Raw genomic sequence first — 6818 nt, 5'->3', positions numbered from 1 at the left:
TGCAAAACGTTCCCATAGTAAATGTTCTTTACTGTACATAAGTGTCTTTTTCCATACCACATTATTTGGTTCCCATACCTTAAGCGGTATGGATGCCCCCCAGTGTCCCGTAGCTCGGTTGGTAGCTCACTTAACTCACACATTGAGGTCCTTGGTTCAGTCCCTTGTACAAGTGGAAACATTTGGGCGTGTTTCCTTAAGACACCTGCTGTCCATGTTCACTTAGTATATAGGTACCTGGGTGTTAGTTGACTGATGTTTGTTAAGTGTATTTGCTATATTCATCATTGTACCATTCAAACAATTATTAGCTGTATGGTGGAATGTTACACTGTAATTTGGGTTACTAATGTACAGTATAGTTAAAAGCTTGCTTTAATGAGTTTAAAATGTTTGGGGTTGAATTTACTCAGTAGTTCTACTCCCAGAGTAAACCCAAACAAATACTCTTCCTTGGTGTGTGTGTGGGTACTGAGCTCTTAGGATATACTGACCTAGTGACCAGCAAGTTGAGTGACCTAGTGACTAACAAGTTGAGGAAAGTTCTGCCTTTCATGTTAACCTGTCAGTTAGGAATGTGTATCATTAATTTACAAGAGTATGGTCCATTTATTATACTGCCAGTGTACGATAAACTACTAACTAAAATTAAGTTATTTTTCATTTTTTTTATTGGCATTTTGTTGTCTTCCATATTATTATTACAATCAGAATGAAGTGGTAAACCAACAAGGATCAAACACACCCATTATTAACTTAAAGGCAGTAATCACCATGAGTGCCTGAAAGTTAGTTTAATATGTTTATTATGCACCCCATACCCATCCTGTGGGCGGTAGTCACCCCATACCCATCCTGTGGGCGGTAGTCAAAAGATTACAGAGGTACATAATTGGTCCAAGGACTGGACTCCAAAGTTTTGATACCTGAGCAAGTTACATAGGTAATGAACTCGCAATTTACAAAGGCAGTCCCTGGACCCATTACGTACCTCTGTAATCTGTAAATACCTTTGTAACTTGTCACGGTTGTGACCAGACCTACCTGGAGTTCATTACCTTTGTAAATAGTGCCTGAAACTGCCTTGAAAGAACATGTCTTGAAGCTATAGTTCCTGTTGGAGGGCCAGAAACCTTCATTTTGCTACAAAGTCTGACAAACGATGGTATACACAGTATTGTATATTGTATCACATTTTTTCCAGTTTTAGGGATCCCCCTTAGACTGGTATTTGATCAAGCCTTTAAATTATTAAGGGAAATATTACAAGAACTATTAAAAATCACATAGTAGAGGAGTTCAGATAAGATTTTTCTTATATTTATTTGCAAAATAAAAACAATAAACCTATCCAAGTGCAAGTTGAAACCAGCTTAAGTTTCACTCATAGAACTGGGCAGTATAAGAGCAAATTGTATTAAGCTGGGATTACATTCATAACAATCAGCATACAGTGTAAAATCATTTTACACAAAGTGAAGGACATATGAGAAAAATGGGTTATGTTCCAAACAACTCAAAAGCTGAACTAATTTTAGGACCTGAAGAGTGTGGGGAAGTGTTGATGTCTGTCCGCTGGGCCAAGATGGATTATTATTTCTAGTTCTATCATTGAGTCAGGTGTCAGTAGTGGAGGGTTGCATTTAAGTGGCCAAGGACTTGGGAGCTACAGCAAGCAGCAACCTAAGCCAACACAGCAATGCCTAAGTGTATGTAATAAGGCAAACAGATTACTGGGATTTATATCAAGAAGTATAAGCAGTAGGCATCCAGAGGTTATACTACAGCTATACACATTAGTAAGGCCTCACTTAGATTATGCAGCTTAATTCTGGTCACCATACTAAAGAATGGATATAAATTCATTAAAGAACATTCAAAGAAGAATGACAAATTTAATCCACTGCTTAAGATTGAGAGCCCTTAATGTATATTATCTTGAAAGGCTTAGAATTATGGGAGACATGAGTGAAGTGTGTTAGTGAAAGATGGGCATAAAGATAAAAGTCTGAGGATATCCCTTCAAGAGAGAACTTTAAATATTGGACTCAAGTTGGTTAAGTTTAGATTTAAAAGGTGTAGGAAAGTACTGGTCTGGAGTAGTCAGTGAGTGGAACAGTCTGCCTAGTAGGGTCACTGAGGCTATTATAACCTTGGGTAGCTTCAAATATAAGTTAGATAAATACACGAGAGTGAGATTTGATTTTAATGGGATTTGAAAGCTTTTTTTTTTTCTTTCAACACGCTGGCTGGCCATCTCCCACCATCATTCACACAATCACCGTCTCTGCAGAGATATGCATTTATTTTTAGCAAGCTATATGGGAACAGGTTACTAGCCCATTGCTCCTGGCATTTTAGTCAACTTTTAAAACACACATTGCTTATGCAGGAAATATTCTTATTCCACTTCCCCAAGAATAAGAAAGGAAAATAATTAGAACAAGGACTATTAAGAAAAAATCAATGAAAACTAAAGATGAGTTTGTATATATAAATGTGTTGTACATGCAGATGTAGTGTGACCTAAGTAAAATATACATGTACCTGGGTTATCAAAGCTTATTCCTTAGATAGCACTGAAAATGGATTTTTGTTGGATGGTTTTGAGAATGAGGGCCAGTAAGTCTGCTGCAGTGTTCCTCCTTTTTTATATTTTGTACTCTGCAAGGTCTGATGTTTTACCCTATAGTACTTTTTGAAACAGTGTCCTATTTCAGAACAGTATCATTTTTGTTAGAAAAAAAATAAATAAAAGGACAGTGTAGTTCTTGCAGTATTAATCATTTATCTTCAGGTGGTTGTACCTCATTATTTCTATCATAGTAAATTTGATTCATTCTCTCAAAAATCTAAAGCACTATCTCCAGGCATATCTAAACATTGCCACTTTACCCATCTTAGATTCACAATCCTCAGCTACTTCTACTTACACTTGGGTCACACTACACATACATTTTTTTTTTTTTTCAACAAGTCGGCCGTCTCCCACCAAGGCAGGGTGACCCAAAAAAGAAAGAAAATCCCCAAAAAGAAAATACTTTCATCATCATTCAACACTTTCACAACACTCGCACATTATCACTGTTTTTGCAGAGGTGCTCAGAATACAACAGTTTAGAAACATACACATATAAAGATACACAACATATCCCTCCAAACTGCCAATATCCCAAACCCCTCCTTTAAAGTGCAGGCATTGTACTTCCCATTTCCAGGACTCAAGTCTGACTATATGAAAACCGGTTTCCCTGAATCCCTTCACTAAATATTACCCTGCTCACATTCCAACAGATCGTCAGGTCCCAAGTACCATTCGTCTCCATTCACTCCTATCTAACACGCTCATGCACGCTTGCTGGAAGTCCAAGACCCTTGCCCACAAAACCTCCTTTACCCCATCTCTCCAACCCTTTCGAGGACGACCCCTACCCCGCCTTCCTTCCCCTATAGATTTATATGCTTTCCATGTCATTCTACTTTTGATCCATTCTCTCTAAATGACCAAACCACCTCAACAACCCCTCTTCTGCCCTCTGACTAATACTTTTATTAACTCCACACCTTTTCCTAATTTCCACACTCCAAATTTTCTGCATAATATTTACACCACACATTGCCCTTAAACAGGACATCTCCACTGCCTCCATCCGTCTCCTCGCTGCTGCATTTACCACCCAAGCTTCACACCCATATAAGAGTGTTGGTACTACTATACTTTCATACATTTCCTTCTTTGCCTCCATAGATAACGTTTTTTGACTCCACATATACCTCAACGCACCACTCACCTTTTTTCCCTCATCAATTCTATGATTAACCTCATCCTTCATAAATCCATCCGCCAACACATCAACTCCCAAGTCTCTGAAAACATTCACTTCTTCCATACTCCTCCTCCCCAATTTGATATCCAATTTTTCTTTATCTAAATCATTTGATACCCTCATCACCTTACTCTTTTCTATGTTCACTTTCAACTTTCTACCTTTACACACATTCTCAAACTCATCCACTAACCTTTGCAATTTTTCTTTAGAATCTCCCATAAGCACAGTATCATCAGCAAAAAGTAACTGTGTCAATTCCCATTTTGAATTTGATTCCCCAAAATTTAATCCCACTCCTCTCCCGAACACCCTAGCATTTACTTCCTTTACAACCCCATCTATAAATATATTAAACAACCATGGTGACATTACACATCCCTAAGATCTACTTTTACTGGGAAGTAGTCTCCCTCTCTTCTACACACCCTAACCTGAGCCTCACTATCCTCATACATGTACACATTTATTTATACACACTCATATGAGTTTTCTTTGATTTTATCTTAATAGTTCTTGGTCTTATTACTTTTCCTTGTATATCCATGGGGAAGTGGAATAAGAATCTTTCCTCCGTAAGCCATGAGTGTTGTAAAAGTCAACTAGAATGCCGGGAACAATGGGCTAGTAACCCCTTTTCCTGTAAAGATTACTAAAAAGAATAAGAAGAAGAAAATTGTCAAAGTGGGAAGTCTGAATGTGCGTGGATGCTGTGCAAATGATAAGAAAGAGATGATTGTGGATGTTATGAATGAGAAGAAGCTGGATGTCCTGGCTTTAAGTGAAACAAAGCTGAAGGGGGTGGGAGAGTTTCAATGGAGAGGAATAAATGGGATTAGGTCAGGGGTTTCAAATAGAGTTAGAGCTAAGGAAGGAGTAGCAATAATGTTGAAGGATAAGCTATGGCAGGAAAAGAGGGACTATAAATGTATTAATTCAAGGATTATGTGGAGTAAAATAAAGATTGGATGTGAAAAGTGGGTTATAATAAGCGTGTATGCACCTGGAGAAGAGAGAAGTGTAGAGGAGAGAGAGAGATTTTGGGAAATGTTGAGTGAATGCGTGGGGAGTTTTGAATCAAGTGCGAGAGTAATGGTGGTTGGGGATTTCAACACTAAAGTGGGTAAAAATGTTATAGAGGGAGTAGTAGGTAAATTTGGGGTGCCAGGGGTAAATGTAAATGGGGAGCCTTTAATTGAGCTATGTGTAGAAAGAGATTTGGTAATAAGTAATACATATTTTATGAAAAAGAGGATAAATAAATATACAAGGTATGATGTAGCACGTAATGAAAGTAGTTTATTAGATTATGTATTGGTGGATAAAAGGTTGATGGGTAGGCTCCAGGATGTACATGTTTATAGAGGGGCAACTGATATATTGGATCATTATTTAGTTGTAAAGTAAAAGGACACAAGTGCAACTAATGTGACATTTATTGTGGCAACGTTTCGCTCCTGGAGAGCAAAACGTTGCCACAATAAATGTCACATTAGTTGCACTTGTGTCCTTTTACTTTACATATTGTCGGTAATTCTACCAACTTTATTACATTATTTAGTTGTAGCTACAGTTAGAGTAAGAGGTAGATGGGAAAAGAGGAAAGTGGCAACAACAAGTAAGAGGCAGGTGAAAGTGTATAAACTAAGGGAGGAGGAAGTTCAGGCGAGATATAAGCGACTATTGGCAGAAAGGTGGGCTAGTGCAAAGATGAGTAGTGGGGGGGTTGAAGAGGGTTGGAATAGTTTTAAAAATGCAGTATTAGAATGTGGGGCAGAAGTTTGTGGTTATAGAAGGGTGGGGGCAGGAGGAAAGAGGAGTGATTGGTGGAATGATGAAGTTAAGGGTGTGATAAAAGAGAAAAAGGTGGCTTATGAGAGGTTTTTACAAAGCAGAAGTGTTATAAGAAGAGCAGAGTATATGGAGAGTAAAAGAAAGGTAAAGAGAGTGGTGAGAGAGTGCAAAAGGAGAGCAGATGAAAGAGTGGTAGAGGCACTGTCAAGAAATTTTAATGAAAATAAGAAAAAAATTTGGAGTTAAACAAGTTAAGAAAGCCTAGGGAAAGTATGGATTTGTCAGTTAAAAACAGAGTAGGGAAGTTAGTAGATGGGGAGAGGGAGGTATTAGGTAGATGGCGAGAATATTTTGAGGAACTTTTAAATGTTAAGGAAGAAAGAGAGGAAGTAATTTCATGCACTGGCCAGGGAGGTATACCATCTTTTAGGAGTGAAGAAGAGCAGAATGTAAGTGTGGTGGAGGTACGTGAGGCATTACGTAGAATGAAAGGGGGTAAAGCAGCTGGAACTGATGGGATCATGACAGAAATGTTAAAAGCAGGGGGGGATATAGTGTTGGAGTGGTTGGTACTTTTGTTTAATAAATGTATGAAAGAGGGGAAGGTACCTAGGGATTGGCAGAGAGCATGTATAGTCCCTTTATATAAAGGGAAAGGGGACAAAAGAGACAGTAAACTTATTCCTCTATAATTTTTACAGAGTATACCAGGAAAAGTGTACGGTAGGGTTATAATTGAAAGAATTAGAGGCAAGACAGAATGTAGGATTGCGGATGAGCAAGGAGGTTTCAGAGTGGGTAGGGGATGTGTAGATCAAGCGTTTACATTGAAGCATATATGTGAACAGTATTTAGATAAAGGTAGGGAAGTTTTTATTGCATTTATGGATTTAGAAAAGGCATATGATAGAGTGGATAGAGGAGCAATGTGGCAGATGTTGCAAGTATATGGAATAGGTGGTAAGTTATTAAATGCTGTAAGGAGTTTTTATGAGGATAGTGAGGCTCAGGTTAGGGTGTGTAGAAGAGAGGGAGACTACTTCCCGGTAAAAGTAGGTCTTAGACAGGGATGTGTAATGTCACCATGGTTGTTTAGTATATTTATAGATGGGGTTGTAAAGGAAATAAATGCTAGGGTGTTCGGGAGAGGGGTGGGATTAAATTTTGGGGAAAAATTCAAAATGGGAATTGACAGTT

This window comes from Cherax quadricarinatus, chromosome 97, assembly GCF_038502225.1.
Source record: "Cherax quadricarinatus isolate ZL_2023a chromosome 97, ASM3850222v1, whole genome shotgun sequence".
In the NCBI taxonomy this organism is placed as follows: domain Eukaryota; kingdom Metazoa; phylum Arthropoda; class Malacostraca; order Decapoda; family Parastacidae; genus Cherax; species Cherax quadricarinatus.
Note: the sequence above shows the minus strand (reverse complement) of the source record.